Here is an 18,487-nt window from a genome sequence, read left to right as displayed (position 1 = left end):
TATTTAAATCGTATGGTTATGCTGCCACAGGCAAGGCTGAGATGGCCTTTGGGTACAATCCACCTGTGCTGTAATCAGTGGCTTAGCTCTCTGGTGCACAAATATGTAACTTAGCAAGGTAAGTTGGAAATGAATTTTAGAAGCTGGAGAGGGGCGGGGAAAGGCTTAACACACTTGCTGATTGACTGTTCAGAAAAGCCTGGATTTGACTGGGCGAGGAGAGTGAACCTTCACCCTGAAAGTGATTCCTCCCACTGAGAGCCGAGGAAGGGTGGAAGTGTCAGAGTGGGAGGGAGCTTGATCCTCTATGGCTTTGCCAAACCCTTTCTGTGTATAAACAGACTTCTGCTTGTAATACTCTGCCATCACTCTGACAGCTCTGCACAAGCACAGAAACATGTTGCCAGCACCAGCTTAGCTTACAAACCATCAATCCTTGGCAGAATTGGAAGGGATGCTGCAAAAGAAGGGACTATATATAAACAAATGACAGATTCTTCCTTTGCTGTCAGGTTTCAGAGAGGTAGCCGTGTTAGTCTGTATTAGCAAAAAGAACAAGGAGTCCTCGTGGCACCTTAGAGACTAACAAATTTATTTGAGCATAAGCTTTCGTGGGCTACAGCCCACTTCATCGGATGCATGCAGTGGAAAATACAGTAGGAAGATATATATATATACACAGAGAACATGAAAAATGGGTCTTGCCATACCAACTCTAACGAGACTGATCAATTAAGCTGGGCTATTATCAGCAGGAGAAAAAAACCTTTTTGGTAGTGATAATCAGGATGGCCCTTTTCCAACAGTTGACAAGAAGGTGTGAGTAACAGTAGGGGAAAAATTAGAATGGGAAATAGTTTTTACTTTGTGTAATGACTCATCCACTCCCAGTCTTTATTCAAGCCTAATTTAATGGTATCCAGTTTGCAAATTAATTCCAGTTCTGCAGTTCATCCGATTATCACTACAATTTTTTTTCTCTTGCTGATAATAGCCCACTTTAATTGATTAGTCTTGTTAGAGTTGGTATGGCAACATCCATTTTTTCATGTTTTCTGTGAATATATATCTTCCTACTGTATTTTCCACTGCATGCATCTGATGAAGTGGGTTTTAGTCCATGAAAGCTTATGCCCAAATAAATTTCATTTCTAATGTGCCACAAGTACTCCTTGTTCTTTTTCCTTTGCTGCGTTAGAATCATATAATCATAGGTTTTTAGGGTTGGAAGGGACCTCAGGAGATCATCTAGTCCAACCCCCTGCTCAAAGCAGGACCAATCCCCAAATGGCCCCCTCAAGGATTGAACTCACGTCAAACCAGTGCGAGCACCTGGATAGATACTCATATTTTGGTTTGTGTGACTTATTTTAGTTTCTCTTATGCCGATTCCTAATCAATATAAGTTGATTGGAATGCAGAGGGATGGGGTGCCTAGCCTGGAGGCATGGTGGACGTGGGAGTGGGGACCGTGGTGAGCAACCAGGGGGATGAGTGGTATGTAGAATGAAGGATTGGAACTGGAATAGGGAGCTGAGTGGTGTGGGAACACTAATGGGGGCTGGTGGGGCAGAGGGATGAGGGCAAATGGAGCAGGAGAGGGGCATAAGCACCTGTAACCACTAGAACACTCTCCCATTAGAATCTGGAATAATATCAAGGGTTTGTGAGTCAGCAATCCTCTGCAGTCAGCAAATATCTATGAACTCCACTGGCAAAGCATGTGGCTCATCTTCTAATGACTACCCCACACAGAGGATGCCAACCTACTACTGCTTTCAGTTACTCTGATAGGACAGGTGGTAGAGATCTGTGCAGTAGTTCGAATTATTCTAACCTTGTTAAGGATCCATGTGGGTGTCAATATGATGCATAGAGTTTTAATTGTGCTCACATACTATTTTTTCCAAGAGACTCTGTTCTCATTCAGTGAACAGGATGGATGGGGCTCTGGGATGAATTAGCGATGTGTAGTGAATGAAGCTGTTGTCTGCAGGACCCCATCTCATTTGCTGCAGAAACTGCAAAAGATGTCTAGGGAATGAGACAGAACAGTGGAGGGAGACGGGGGCCTGTGTCGTGGTTAAGGCTGTTGAATGCCACACCAGACAATAGAATTCTATCCCTGGCTGTGCCACAGAGTTCCTGTGTTATGCTGGGCAAGTTATTTAAACCAAGCTCTTCATAGATGACCAATAACTGTGTGTGCACCTCATTTGCTGGGTGCCTGACTTGAGACCATCAGATCTGATGTGCTGAACTGCTGAACATTCACAGCTGAAACTGAAGTCAATGGGAGCTGTGCTCCGAACATAGATAGTACTATAAAATTCTAAAAGTCAGGCCATAGGCATCTCATATTGGGGCACCTGAAATTAGTGTAATCTTGACCTTAATCTCACTGTGCCTGAGTTTCCCATCTGTATAATAGGGACTGCTAATGCTTTACCTCACAAGAGTTAAGTGAAGATAGATTTATTAATGTTTGCGAGACAAGGTGGGTGAGGTAATATCTTTTATTGGACCAACTTCTGTTGGTGAGAGAGGCAAGCTTTCAGGGCACACAGAGCTCCTCTTCATGTCTCTGATAGGTACTCTGAAGGTCAGAGTTAAATGCAAGATGGAACAGGTTGTTTACCGTGAGTAGTTACTTTAGCCACATTTTAAGGGACCTTTCAACTGGGCTAGCTCCAGGCACTAGCTCAGCAAGCAGGTGCTTGGGGTGGCCAAGGTGAAGGGGCAGCACTTTGGGCTCTTCGGTGGCAATTCAGCGGTGGGTCCCTCAGTCCCTCTCGGAGGGAAGGATCTGCTGCCGAAGAAGAAAGCTGTGCTGTGGAGCTGCCGCCGGTCGCAATCACGGCTTTTTTTTTTTTCCACCGCTTGGGGTGGCAAAAACCCTGGAGCCGACCCTGCCTTTCAAGATAGAGTGGCCTCTTAACACATCTGCAGTCATGGGACAAGAAGAGGGGGTTAGTGGGTTATGCATAGTTGTATACACCCATAATTCCAGTGTTTCTGCTCAGTCCATGATTTTTAGTGTCTATCAGAGTTATGAATTTAAGCTCCCAGGCTCATCTTTTGAAAGTGAAATGTTTTCACAAAGTGATCACTCTGTCTGAACTATCAGTCCTTGTTCTGAAAGGAAACCTGCACAACACTGTAGCATTTCACGTGTAGACACACTATAAGTGAGTAGCGTCGATTATTTGCACTAAATGAAGCAGGGGACCATGGGGAATGAATAAAGTATGTGATCATGTAATTAAAGAGGGTATCATAATGCATGTGTAGAAGAGAGCTGAATTAAAGTCGCAGACGATCTTAATTTTACCATTTCCTAACTTTTTAGTGCTTAACTTTGCAGCCTGAATGTTCTGTTTATGTATTACATAGAAAGAACTACATTAAATGTACAAGGAAAGTCAATAGAAGGTTGGATTGAGGTGACATTTATAGATGCATCCTTTCAAATGATCAAAGGATAATCTTCCTTCTCTGAAAACTCAGATATGTATAATGGTATAAATGTGAAAGTAAGAACAATTACCTTCCTTGTAACATTCACAACTGCAAGTGTGTATGTGTGTACACGAACATCAGATGGGTTACCTATATTTGGCCTTCTTTAACTGTAAACATTGCTGTATGCAATGTAGAAATATTTGAATGTGGTCAAAATGGTAAATGTGATGACTAACAACACAAAGGCCATCAGTACAGCACTCATAAGAAAATATGTATTATAATTCAGCAGACCAGAGAGAAATTAAAATACACATAGTAAAATGTTTCTCCTAATTTTTAAAGTCCTATGCTAATTAAAATTTAACGCTGATTTTTTTTAAAAGCCACAAACTTCCCCCTTACATATTGGTAAGGATTTGATCATATCACTCATGCAGCAAATATAGGCAAAAGATATAGGTGTGCTTGGCTGGATGTGAGCAGCTACAGGAGACCAGGTAAGCATTTAAAAAGAGTGGTGCTGGTGATAGGGAGAGATGAGGAGTTTGCAAAGTTGGTACAGGGGACTAGCTAATAGCACCAGTAACACCTAATTCTTCTGAAAGATTCACAAATCTATTCAAGTGTAAGTAACTTTTTACTACTGTTTGAGGCTCATGAATTGGTGAATCAATTGGTCCTGGGTGAGGAGACTTAAGGTCGCACAATGTCCTGGTCTACGCTTAAAATGTAGGTCAACATAACTATGGTGCTAACTGAAAAATCCATATCCATGAGCTATGCCACCCTAACTTCTGGTGTAGTGGCAACTAGGTCAATGGGAAGAACGCTTCCTTCAATCTAGCTGTTGTCGTTCAGGGAGATGGTGTTCCTGCAGTAACAGAAAAACGTCTACAATACAGGGTTATGCCAGCATTGTTAGAATGCTATAGCTGTGCTGCTGTAGGCCCTGTAATGTAGACATGGCTAAAGTCTTTATTCCTATTCAGTTCTTTGTTGCCCAAACACATGTATATAGGAGAAAAAAATTGCACAAAACAGCTGATTTCTGGTTAGAGCAGTGTAACTCCAAGACTTGGGATCTTCCATTGAACAGGCCAGACCTTTTCTGATGGACAAATAACTAATATTTTTTGTGACAGTATTTTACTAATACTGGGTTAAACGTCTTTACAAATAGATTTCATAGGTTGAAGCATTTCTTATATAGGCCATCCTCCTTCTGACACTGAAGTCAATGGAAATTTAGCTAAGTTTCAATGGGGCAGGACCAGGCTAACCCTATATCATATGACTATAGCTAATGTTATAGAAAATCTAATGGAATCAGAGAATAGGGTAAATACCCATTTTACATGTATGTAGGGTGCTTAACTTCAAAGCACTTTATAAACATTTAACTCTTTCTCCCACCTCTGAAAGTTAAGTACATACAATCATCTCCATTTTAAAGATGTAAATTGAGGCAGAATAGTGAAGTGAGTTACCCAAGGTCATTCAGAAGTCAATGGCAGATTTGGGATTAGAATGTAGGAGTTCCTAGTCCTAAACTCTGTGCTCAGGACACTGCACAAAACCCTTGTGATTAGTGGTTGTATATAGGAAGCATTTTCTGTGTAACTGAACACTAATGATGGTGAGAGAAATCCTGCTCTATTGACTTCTAGTAGAGATAAATCATCCCTTTTGTACTTACATTGTAAACTCTTTGGGGCAGGGACTATCTTTTGGGAGAGTGTGTATGTGTGTGTGTGATACATATAGCACGATAGGGTCCTGATCCTAGGCCAGGCTCCCTAGGTGATATTTCATCATAAATAATATTCTGACTGTCCCGATTCAGGTTGACAGGTTTCTTTACCACATGCGCCTTTCTGATGATATATTACTTGATGTGATGACGCGCTTCCAAGCAGAGATGGTGAAGGGCCTGGAAAGAGATGCACACCCAACAGCTGCTGTAAAAATGCTGCCAACATTTGTACGGTCGATTCCTGATGGGTCCGGTGAGTGATCCTGGTGCATTATTACTTTTGCTTTGGTTTAAGGAATTGATGGATTACAAGAAAGTATGTCCAAGCATCTTGGATTTGGAACTTGGAGCTCTGTAACAGTCTCAACCTATGTGGATGGGTTGGTGCCATCCCAGAGTGCCCCCTTGTGCCCTAGGTTGACACTGCAGGTACCATGTCCTCAGTTCCCTCTTGGTTCTTTGCAATGGTTAATAACTCTCGACTCTTAAGACCAGAATCTTTACAATAAGATTCCCTTCTGTGGGATCTTATTTATTCAGTCTTTTATCAACTACAGCTCCTTTGGCCCCACAGTCCTAGCCCTTTGTCTCACTAGTTTGGGAGTCCCACATCCCTCCTCCCAGGGGCGTTTGTGATGGTCCAAGAGAGATTCCACTCCTTGACACAGGAGTCCTGGGGCCCAGTGGCACTTGGTCCTTCTCAGACTCTCTCGAGTCTTTCCTGGGCTCCTTTGTGGGTGCTCCTACTCTCCAGTGAGCACCAGTTCTCATAGCTTGCTTCCTCTTTTGGTGTCTTCTCTCTCCCACCAGCCAGGCCTCTCCATTTTTTATCCCAGAGGCCTAATTGGGTCACGTGACTCATTTTCTCTACCTTGGGAGGTGATTTAAGTGTCACAGTTGGGGCTGAGGCGTCTCTCCCCTTGAAGGGTCAACTACACTGTGACAAGCTGCTCCCTGCTCCAAGCACAACTCAGCTCAGCTGTTGAGTGAGCTGTGCAGGTACAGTCCAACATTCCCCTGGTTTCAAGGGGATGTTAACGCTCAGCTGCAGCACAGCAGGAAGCGTAGAAGACCAGGGATTAATATTAACATGCTAAATGGCCGCCTAGAGTAGCTGTCATTCATGGAGAAGATAATTGTGGCTCATTAACAAAAATGTCTAAACACACCTAATATTTTTCAGGTACAATGTGCTGTCAGATGACGTGAATATATACAATGCCTTTTGTGTGGGCGTGTTTTGCTTTTATCAGGACAACACTCAGCTAGCTCTAAAAACCTTCATCTTACTGAATACAAAAATACTAATCTAGTTTTAGCCACTGGCATGAAGCAATGCTCAAACCAACACCGGACCTGTGATTAAATAGGATGAGGGGACCCTCTACAGTCCAGTAACATCATATTGTCTCCAAATTGCATTGAAGTTTTCATTTTGAGGATGTGTATAACTTTAGGCAAATGGATGCTTTTCCTCTTGAGTTGGATATACAAGAGGAAAAATATTTAAATTAATGGAAGCCAGAATGGTGCAGTCTGAGGCGGCCTGGATCCTGTGAGGGGCTACATGCAGAACTCAACAGAGCTTGGAGTGGACACAGGGGATGGAGTGAACCCCACTGCAGGACTGGAGCCTTCATCTTAAACCCCAGCTATTGTATTTCAGTTCTAATAACTTCCTCTCCCGCCCAGATCCATGATTTCCTGACATGGCTACTTAGCCCTTATGCAGTTTGGTTCCCGACAGTGACTTCTGTACCTCTATGTTTATCTCTAAAAATACATGTTTTCACATTGTGAAAACTACGGAACACAGAAGGAGCTTTCCCCAACACAGTCTATATACTTTGTCAAGAAAGTGCTCATTAGATTTGATGGAATTAATCCTCATTTCCAGCAACAGGAATAAATCAACCATGCACTAGCAAACAAATTGACTGAAGAGGTAATCTGTGCTTCAGTCCATAATGAGACATGCAGAATGATGATTGAACTGACCAGACAAAGGAGACTGAACCCACCAAAGCAGCTCTGTTAGTTTGCAGAAGCCAGCCATAGCAGGTTCCCTCTAGCAGACATTGGCTTTGTGATTCTCATCCAGCAGGAGAGGACTAGCTTCTGCCTGGTAGAGCAGGAGAGCCTCCTTCTGGAAGGCAGGCATAGGTTTGGGTTCACTCAACTACCAAACCCTTAGCTTCTGAGTACCCCCACCCCCGCCACACACAATATTTAAAGGGTTGCATCTTCAAACCAGAGTTTATTATGGAAAATTTCAAACTCTACCTAAATTTCTGAGAACTGATTTTCAGTTTCCTGCACAGTTTCAACTGCCTGCTACCTATTAATATTAATAGGATTTGGTGGTTAAAGCCCTACTCAATCTGTTAAATATCTCCCTCTCACACATCCTGATGAGACTCCTGGTGGTTTGTCTCATGATTGGCTGCTATTTGTTTTATCCAGCATGCATATTAAAGCTATTTATTTTCCAGTAAGTACTGTAACAGGCTTAACAAAAGGTGAAGTTTCTCCCTGAACAAGCAGACTTCTCAGCCTGCCAAGGCCCAGATGCAGCACTCCTGGTCTGACATAGTGCCTCGTGGCCAGGGGTGCCTCTGTGGTGGCTGCCAATAATTTCTCCCTCAAAGAGCTCCTAACATGGACTCCGCATACTTTTTCTGAGGTCAAAATACCCCTCCTTGGCGTCTGGGTTTATTCACAGAAAATAACTCAAAATCCCAAATTCAAATCCCACAAACAAACAGTTCTCTTCCTACTCCCAGGCCTCCCTGGCTGGAAAGCTTTGCACTCTTCCTTGCCTGCTCAGGGTCTCTCCTGAATTAGCAGGCGACTTCCAGCCCTTCCTACTTGGAGTCTTAGGGAATGTCTGACCTGCAGTTGGCCCAGGTCAGCTGACTCAGGCTCATGGGCATGGGCTGTAGGGTGGTTTAATTGTGGTGTAGATGTTTAGGCTCAAGCTGGAGCTCTGGAAACCTGTGTGGGGGAGGGGTCCCCAAGCTCTGGTGCCAGTCTGTGCCTGAATGCTTGCTGCGAGAGCCTAAGGCAGCTGACCTGGGCCAGCCGCAGGTGTTTAATTGCTCTGTAGACATATCCTTAGTCCAGAATCCCAGGACTTTGCTGGAACCTGCTCACTCCTAGCAGAGTCTGTTCTCTCTGAGCATGTCCCCCCCATGCAGCTCCCAGCTGCTCTTTATAATGGAATTACCTGAGCCCTCTCATGTGGGGCTCATCTTTGAATCAGGACTGGCTTAGCCCCAGGCTCTCCAACCTGAGAGCAAGCCACTCAGTTACAGATCCAAAATAGGGGACACAAATTATTCATGCAAGAAATTTAAAATGATGTGGGGCTGTATCCCTTTCATGTGAATAACTCTTCTTCCTGTCACCTCAGTTCCATGGCTCTTTGTTTCTGATGATAGATAATTTTCAACAATAAAAGTGGAGATAGCAAATTTGTAGGGAACATAGAAAACTGTGGGATTAAGATCAGTGCTGCTCCTTGAAATGAGGGGCATTTGAAGGGTCTTGTACACTAGTGTATGTACATAACCCTTCGAGGTCACCCTGCTGGAAATTAGAGCTTGCTCTGTCTCCCAGCACCAAAACAGAAAAGTAAATCATGGAGTAAGTCCTGTTATCCCTTGGCCTTTCATAGCTTTAAAATGACACTCAGCCAGTCTTGAAATTCTGAAGTCGCTTCAGAGGATATCTGATTTCAGCAATTGTCTCATTACTGTTTCCAAACTTCTCTTGTCTCAAGGCCAACTTTAGGCAGTTTCTCCTGGCAGATAACAGTCCCTCTCTCTCTGGTGTCAGGGACTTGTTGATATGGCACATTGTGAGGTACCTTACTGTTAAATCAGGGCTGGCCTGGGGGAGGGGGGGGGAAGTGGGGCAATTTGCCCCAGGCCCCGGGCCCCGCAGTGGCCCCCACAAGAATACAGTATTCTATAGTATTGCAACCTTTTTTTATGGAAGGGGCCCCTGAAATTGCTTTGCCCCAGGCCCCCTGAATCCTCTGGGCGGTCCTGTGTTAAATTATGTCTTGCATAATGCCGTTTTTGCACTCTCCCTGAATTCTCCATTGATTACTGGAAAAGAACAGTTTTCTCTGCAGGCAAAACTTCTGGCAGATTCTGAGGTAACTGGAATTTGTTTACATTTTCAAGTGTGCTGTTATAATTAACTTTCAGAATATCTGCACCTTGAGCTTCACTCTTTGAAATAGTTCTCATTTAATAGCACACCATTAATTTCAGTCATTGAGCTCTTAATTTCCTGATTAGTGTCATAGTTTACTAACTAATCCAGTTTATCTCCTTCCCTTCATGGTATCAGCCCCTAGAATTACTGAGGTATATTTCTGGCTTTGCTTTTCAAGGTCAGAGCCAATAAAGTCTCGGTCTGGCATGGAATTTAGGTCACATATGTCTACACAGCCTCCTGTGGGTAAGGGTGTGAGAGTGAGAGAAGGGGGTACAAATAGAGTTTTTTAATTTTAAATTTAATTTTTTGATGAAAAATGTCTATGGTGTGAATTTTGACAAGCGCTAGCTGTCTGATGGTTTCATGATAAGGCCAAGTTTAACTTCCAAATTCCTCCAAAACAACTTAGTTTAAAATAAGTAAGTAATACTTTAAAAATTCATTTTTTGTTGAAATTTCATATGTGAAGGTTCTGGGTAGAGGGGAATTATTGGAGAAAATTTGTTAGTGGGATAGAGAGGTGCGGGCAGTGCTGTTTGGGGAAGATGACTCCCCTTCAGTGGGTATGTGTACACTTCAGCTGGGAGCAAGCCTTCAGCCCTGGTAGATAGACTCACACTGGTGGGATTTGAGCTAGTGCACTAAAAACATCAGCTCGGGCTCTGAAGCCCAGGGGGTCGGGTGAGCTGGAAAGTCTGAGCTGCAGCCTTCACTGCAACATCCAGACGGTTATTTTTAGTACTCTAGCTTGAGCTCCCTAGCAGGAGTCTGTCTGCCGGGGCGGGGAGGCTTGCTCCCAGCTGCAGAGTAGACATACTCAATATGGCCTAGGCAGTTTCAGTCTGCCTGGGAAGGGACTGCACTGGCCCTTCACCTACCTGATCAGGTCTTTCTGCTGCTATTCAGAACAATGGAGCTAAGGAAGGGAAAGGAGAATAAACAAAAGCAAGGGAGACAGATAATATATAATAAAATGAAATGCTGAATGTCAAACTGTTACACAAGCAATTTCGCCTCGATCCCCTTTGTGGAATATATCAGCTTGCATCAAATTCAAGGAGAGAACATCATCCCACCCCTACACTCGACGCTAGGGCCCCAGTTCAGACAGGCACTTAACCATGTGTCCAAGTTGAAGCATGTGTGTAGTTCTGTTGATTTTTTTTTCAATAGAACTGCATTTCCAATATGGCCTACAACTATTCATACCACACACTACAATAGTCCTTATTTTCATTGCAGACTCTAGTGAAGAGCTAAAGAATTCACCGCTTCAATTCCTTTAACTACTGGTAACAATTCTGCTCCAAATGATAGATGATGTACATTCATTATCCCACGCACTTACCTTAAATATGTCTTCAGGTCGTGCTTCACATTACTGTATGCTGCTGTAGCAGTAAGTAACCTTTATTGTTTTTATTGCAGAAAAGGGGGATTTTCTTGCTCTAGATCTTGGTGGCTCCAAGTTTCGAGTCTTAAAAGTGAAAGTGTCTGAAGATGGGAAGCAGAATGTTCAAATGGAGAGCCAGTTCTACCCAACCCCAAAGGAGATCACACATGGGAATGGAACAGAAGTACGTGGTGCATTTTCCTCTGCGGAATGGCTTTCTGTGTTGAATATAATTGATATTATAGACCTGTCCTGTTCTTTCTCTTTTATACAGCTATTCGATTATGTTGCTGACTGTCTGGCAGATTTCATGGAGACAAAAAACATAAAACATAAGAAATTCCCTCTTGGGTTTACATTTTCTTTTCCTTGCATACAGACTAAATTAGAAGAGGTGAGATTAAAAAAATATTATTGCTGGTTATATTATAGTAGTAGTAGAACTCAGAGAGAATTTTTGAAAGGACTGTTAACATAAGGCAGTGTAGGAAAAAGTAATCTTTGTGTGGCTTTCTGAGGAAGAAAAATATTCATAGTTCAACCAAATTTCATATTACCAATCACACTCTGCATAGTGTTATAAACCTACAAGAGGAAAAGATGGGAATCACAATTATGTGCTGAAGTAGATCTCAAGGATTAGTTATCATATTTCAGTGCAACTGAAGCAGTAAACTAAAACTCTTCTTTTATGTGTCAATACAGGATTTAAATAACCATCTACTCAGCTGATAGAAAATACTACATGGATTTCAAAAGATGTATTTCTGTGCTATAAAGCAGGCATATATTTTAATCCCTCTTGTTTGGGATATTTATAGTAGATTTGAAATACTGAGGGGCACATGATTGAAATAATCAGATAGCATATGAGGGGTGGGAACAGAAGCTGCAGTGACTGCCTTTATTTGAGTGCCTGTTTTTTGCTACCTCTCTTAAAATAATAAGTTAGTGTATTAGGCCCTGACATTGCAAAGGCTATGCACATGTTTCACTTAAAGTATGTGAGTAGGCCCATTGAGGTCTATATGACTACCCATGCTTAAAGCGAAGCATGTGCATACTTGTTAACAGGATCAGGGTCTTAGTTTGACCACTTCTGTAGTATTTTTGGTGGTAGCTATAGTTGACAAGGCTGCTTATATGAAAAGACCTTTACCTCGCATCCCAGTGGATTGCCAAGGGGTGATTCTGCTACTTCTGCTCAAATTCTTACACACAAAGTAGTGGCAGTGAAATTCTCCAAAAGCCAATGATAAAATATATTCTATTGTCTGCTGCCTCTATAGTTATTAATGCTAAAAGTTATTTTTAAATTTGTAACATAGATTGATTATTTTTAAAGGGTGTGCTGCTTTCCTGGACAAAGTACTTTAAGGTACGAGGAGTGCAGGAGACAGATGTGACCAGCTCTCTGCGCCATGCCCTCAGAAAGCGTAAGGCAAGTTTTATAGTGCAGAAGTCTTAATAATAAATAGAATAAAATCATTTCATCATATAGAAATAAATAGCCTATGTTTGATAATGAAGGATAGCGTACATATTTTTATAGTCTTGAAGGATAGTTTATTTGTGCTTGACTTTGCTGTACTTGCAATAAAAAGTACTAACTATGGGATGTTTGATTTCACATTAAAATTAGTAATGAAACATAATTAAAACCTAATTTTTAGCATTCTCCTTTACGTATTCAATGGTGCTTTAAAAAGCTAGTTTCCTTTACACCTTCTCTGTCCCTTGTAATGTTTACAAAATATGAAAAAAAATTGTTTGACCTCCTTTTAGCATATAATATATTTCACTGTTTCTAACATGGCAAAAAACTCAACTCTGCTTTTCATTTGTTCTCTGTCTGTGTATTAGTGTCACTGACATCAGCAAGAACCTGTGCAGTTCTGACATGAATGTTTTGTTAATTAGGGCCTGAGTCTGATGCACTTACTTAGGTTGAGTAGCTCTTTACTCCCCAAATTCCCTTTGGCTTCAGTGAGGCTATGCAAGAAAGAAGGTGCTACTTCACATGAGTAAGGATACCTGAACCTGGTTTTTAGTGACTTGCATGGTGATCTTTGGTGCCATCGCATCAGAATTGGAGCTTTTGTTTTTCTTTAATTTCTTGACTATGGACTGGTGGATTGGAGGGAATGGGAGAACAACCGAAGATTCTGGCCTTGTTTCAGCGAAGCACTTATGCATGTGCTTAAGTCCATCCTTATTAAGCATATGCTTAAATCTCTTTGAAGTAAATTAATCTTAGTCACATTGACTAACTTTAAGAGGGCCCAATTTAACAATGTTGTGTCTAAACATTGTTACTTAACTATAAGGAAGGTTTTAAATGTTTTTTTCTATTCACTAGTGGTCTTTATTTTCTTAGGATGTTGATGTAGATGTTTTAGCACTGGTAAATGATACAGTGGGAACAATGATGACCTGTGGATATGATGATCAGCGCTGTGAAGTTGGCATCATAATAGGTAATTTTGTTTTATTAAAGCAGGGTTGAAAAAGCAGGCTTATGATTTTAGCAAATCTGGGGGATGGAGACATTTTCAACTTCACAATTCAAAAATAAACTGTTTGAAAATGAAAAACATAAAAGATTGGATTTTCAAGCACCAGTCTCTCACTTTTGGATACAAAATGGAATGTAAACATTTAAGTGACCACCTGCCCATCCAAAAAATTGCAAATGCAAAAATAGTGGCTTGGTTAAAGCTGGCTTGAAAAAATTTTAGTCCTAAATCAGTAAAATGAGTGTTGTCATCTTATATACTGTACAAATTTATATTTTAAAAAGAAGTTACTTGTCTTGTTTTAGTTTGCCTGGGATCTTTTACAAATGATCACTTCCTGAATGCTTCTACTTACTCTTTTTCTTACACAGATGCCTGTTTGTCTGTCTGTCTTCTAGTGACTTCTGCCTAACCTTGGGACAATTCAGTGTATCCTAAAATTTTACCTCTGCATGTACATATTTAGTTCTGTTAAGAAAAAATAGACAAGACAACATTGGCAAGTCCTGAGACATTGGAGAGCTTTTGGGGTCAGACCCACAGTGAACAGTTGTTTTTGGCCAGCTGTTTGGAAAATGTTTCATTACAGTTAGTCTTTTCAAACCTTTTGATGACTGCAACAATAGTGGTTAAAAATGACATTGTTTATAGTTTATATTGTCAGGAAGTGAGAGGTCCATAATGGTAAAGGAATTTCCATCCTGTTCATATACAGATAGATCATCAAATAATAAAGGAGGCTATAGTTGTGTTTCTATCCAATTCTTTCAGGAGATTCTGATCTACAAAATAAATATTTCTGCTAATGCTATAGAAAATCCATGTATTTTTGTCCAGAGAAGGAAAACCTCTTCTCACCTTTCCCAGCAGGAATCATATACTCTTTTCATAACATGTCCGCTTCACATTTTCCTAATTGTATTCTTTTAAACTGTCATATATGAGTGAATATGAAATAGCACAAATATTTTGAATGACTCAGCCCTTATATTCATTTCATTTCATTCATTCACTATTTCCTTGATATTCAATGGTTATTTAACAGGTTTCAGATACAGGCGGTTTTGTATAACATAACATGTAACTTAATTAAAGTACATTTTCTGGTAAAGAAAATATTGAATCTAATTCTAAATTGTATTTTCAATTAATTCTTCATGTTTAAATTTGTTTCTTTCTGATACACTCAGGAACTGGCACAAATGCCTGCTACATGGAAGAAATGAGGCATATTGATCTGGTGGAAGGTGATGAGGGGAGGATGTGTATTAACACTGAGTGGGGAGCCTTTGGAGATGATGGGTCACTGGATGATCTCAGGACTGAGTTTGACAGGGAGATTGACTTGGGATCTATCAATCCTGGAAAACAACTGTAAGTATTGTTTCTCCTTCACTTACTAACATGAAGCTTTCTGTGACAGTCTCCGCATTTTGAGTCTGTTTACCAAGCTTACCCTGTGCTATAGAGCCCTTGGGAATGGAAGTAGGGTTAGGTGAACTAGTTTAGCCATGATGGAAGCTGGCTCAAGCATCCATCCATCCACCCATACCCAAAGTGTTCCTGGGACAGGTTCAGTTAAGATCCCCTTCCTTTCTGGTTGATGGTGGGATCTCTTACATGGCTGTGCAACACTGCTGCTGTGAGCCTTCACCGGACGGGACACCCCGAACTGCAGTGTGTGACTTGGAAGCCATAGACCTCATGCATTCTGGATCATTTTCTGCAACTTCGTTTCCTTTTATTTCAGATGGAAGGGTCTTGTTGGGGACTTTGGGTGAAATCCTGACCTGACTGAAGTCAATAGGAGTTTTGCCATTGACTTGACTTCAATGGAGTCAGGATTTCACCTTCTGTCCCAACAAAGCAACCAGTAATGTTACTGTATTACTAGTCAGTAATTCTGTTGTCATTTTGTGATGGAGTAAAATGAGGAAGTGAGACTGATTTGTTATCATTTTTCTTCATAAGAGTACCTGTCATGTGTTGCATGTTAATAAGGGACCACAGGATAGAGGTGGGGTTAACTCCTCAGCAGTGACAGAATTAGGAATATTAGTGTAACCTCAGTCCGCTCATTCCGTATGAATGCCAAGAATTCCTATGCAAGGTCAGTGATTGAAAACTGCTTCTCTATGATACAATATCTTCTAAAGTGTTCTCTGCATGTCACCCTGTAGGTGCTCAAAAGAGGAGTCCCCAATGCATAGAGATGAAACCTGTGTTAAAAGTGTGTTTCATCCACGCTCCTCCAATGGCTGGGTTGCAGGCAAATATAGTAATACATTGCTTAAGAAGCATTAACGCAGGGATACCTGCTTTGTCCTTGTGTCATAGAAAGAAAATGCACACCCAAATTTAACAGCTACCATTTGAAAGGCTGGTAATCTGATGTTTTTCCCTCACATTATTCTTTTAATTACAGAAATGTATCATTTTATCACAGCGAAATTCCTGCATTATTACTTGTTAGAGCCTTTGGAGTGAAATGCATCATGTTTAATATGGTTTCAATGATTGTTAATAACCAGTTTAAAATACAGAGAGTTGCTGGTACCTACATTTATGTAAGCTTAATTACATTTTACCTTTTAAACATATAGCAATTTTGGTGATCTGTAGAAAGAATTAGATTTACTTAGGTACCTTGGTGTTTTTGTCTATAAGAATATAAGAACATAAGAATGGCCACACTGGGTCAGACCTATGGTCCATCTAGCCTAGTATCCTGTCTTCTGACAATGGCCAGTGCCAGATGCTTCAGAGGGAATGAACAGAACAGGGCAATTACTGAGTGATCCATCCCCTGTTGTCCAGTATGAGCTTCTGGTAAGTGGCGATTTAGGGACACCTTGAGCATGGGTTCCATACCTGACCATCTTGGGTAATAGCTGTGGATGGATTTTATTTTTCATTAACATATCTAATGCAGATTTGAACCCAATTACAGTTTTGTCAACAAATTCCCCAGGTTAACTGTGTGTTGTTTAAAGAAGTACTTCCTTATGTTTGTTTTAAACCTGCTGCCTATTAATGTCATCAGGTGTCCCTTGTGTTTTGTAAAGGAGTAAGTAGCACTTATCTATTCACTTTTGTCCACACAATTTGTGATTTCATAGACCTCTAGCATAGAATCGTAGGACTGGAAGGGATCTTGAGAGGTCATCTAGTCCAGTCCAGTCCAGTCCCTGCACTCATGACAGGACTAAGTATTATCATATTCTCCCCCTTTTTCTATTTGCTAAGCTCAACGGTCCCAGGCTTTTTCATCTCTCCTCGTATGGAAGCTTTTCCAGATCCCAAATCATTTATGTTTCCCTTCTCTGTATTATCTACAATTCTAATACATCTTTTTGAGATGGGGTGACCAGAACTGCACAGAGTATTCAAGGCAGAGCTGAAAATAAACTGGTACGCCCCGGTACAGCATACCCAACCAGCTTCCGCAGGTGGCAATTTAAAGGGCCTGGGACTCCCAGCAGCGGCTGAAGCCCTAGGCCCTTTAAATCACCACCTGAGCCCTGGGGTAGCAGTGGCAGCTGGGACCCCTGGGGCTCCTTTGGCAATTTAAGGGGCCTAGGGGCTCCGCTGTGGTAGTGGCAGCTGGGAGCCCCTGGCCCTTTAAATCACCACCCAAGCCCCGGTTGCCTCTGCTACCCCGGGGATCTGGCAACAGGGCTCAGGCAGCAATTTAAAGGGCCCCGGGCTCTGCTGCGGTAGCCCTGGGCCCTTTAAATGGCCCCCAAGTCCCAACCACTTCTGCAGCTGGTAGTTCTGGCAGTGATTTACAGGTCCTGGAGCTCCCAGCCACCACTACTGCAGCCAGAACCCGGGCCCCTTTAAATCTCTAATGGTCTCACCCCTTCTAGTTGAGGCCACTCTCCCTCCAGTTGAGGCCCTGCCCCCTGCTCAGGATTCCGGCATACTGGTAAGTCCTTTAAGTTACTTTCACCCCTGATTCAAGATGTGAGTGTACCGTGGGTTTATATAGTGGCATTATAATATTTTCTGTTATCTATCTCTTTCCTAATGTTCTGTTTGCTTTTTTTGACTGCCACTGCACACTGAGCAGATATCTTCAGAGACCTAGCCATGATGACGCCTAGGCAGCTTTCTTGAGTGTAACCATTGCTTGTATTCACTAACAGGTTTGAGAAGATGATTAGTGGATTGTATTTAGGAGAACTTGTAAGACTCATTCTTCTAAAAATGGCAAAGAAAGGCCTTCTCTTCAGTGGCAAGATATCAGCAGCCCTCCGTACTAAGGACAAGATTGAGACAAAACATGTAGCTGCTATGGAAAAGTAAGAGCTTTAAAAACAGTCTTCAGTAATCACTTTTTAGCCTTTCCATACGTGCAACTAGTCATCTTCCATGCCATTATAATATGCAAATATTTGAAATTGATTGTTGAGATTGATCCTGGATTGATGATCGCATTTCTGCTCAAATCAATTCAGTGCTAGAATCAATAGGAGAATCTAGTAGATCAAACTGGTCTTTTAATAGGTAATAAAGTAATACAGAGGCAAACACACACTAAACTATTTAAACATATTATATTCATCATATGTAACAAATGGAGAGACCTGGCCATGTGTAGGGTGACCAGAGGTCCTGATTTTATAGGAACAGTCCCAATTTTTGGGTCTTTTTCTTATATAGGCTCCTATTATCCCATTACCTTGTCCCGATTTTTCACATTTGCTGTCTGGTTACACTAACCATGTGTGTAGATCCACCAAGCTGTTTTCAGAGTTTCAGAAGAATGGAAGGCTTTACGTATTCATACTTGTTGTTATGTTTGGGTTTATAAGGCTGGATAAAGAGCATTATGAATCTGCAGACAGCCCATGTCATTGATAACTGTCTGTAGTGTTTGAAAACTGTTTCTGGTGTTTTGGTTTTAAACATGGGCCATATTCTAGCCACAGAATGGACCATGACTTTATTATGTTCTTTAAGGGAAAAGCAACAAATGCACATTTATCTGTAAAACAGAGCATTTTGTCTTGAATATTAGCATGTAGTGCTCCAGTTCTACTTCTAATAGTAATCTCAAACAGAGATTCATAGATTCTAGGGTCAGAAGGGACCAATGTGATCATCTAGTCCGACCCCCTGCACAAAGCA

At 41.5% G+C, this 18,487-nt stretch overlaps 1 pseudogene; it reads left to right on the top strand.

Moving 5' to 3' along the window:
- The window catches only part of LOC115654475, a 39,631-nt pseudogene that overhangs the window by 2,955 nt on the left and 18,189 nt on the right, over positions 1-18,487 (top strand).

Source organism: Gopherus evgoodei, chromosome 7, assembly GCF_007399415.2.
Source record: "Gopherus evgoodei ecotype Sinaloan lineage chromosome 7, rGopEvg1_v1.p, whole genome shotgun sequence".
In the NCBI taxonomy this organism is placed as follows: domain Eukaryota; kingdom Metazoa; phylum Chordata; order Testudines; family Testudinidae; genus Gopherus; species Gopherus evgoodei.
This window is presented reverse-complemented; position numbering and strand designations above follow the sequence as displayed.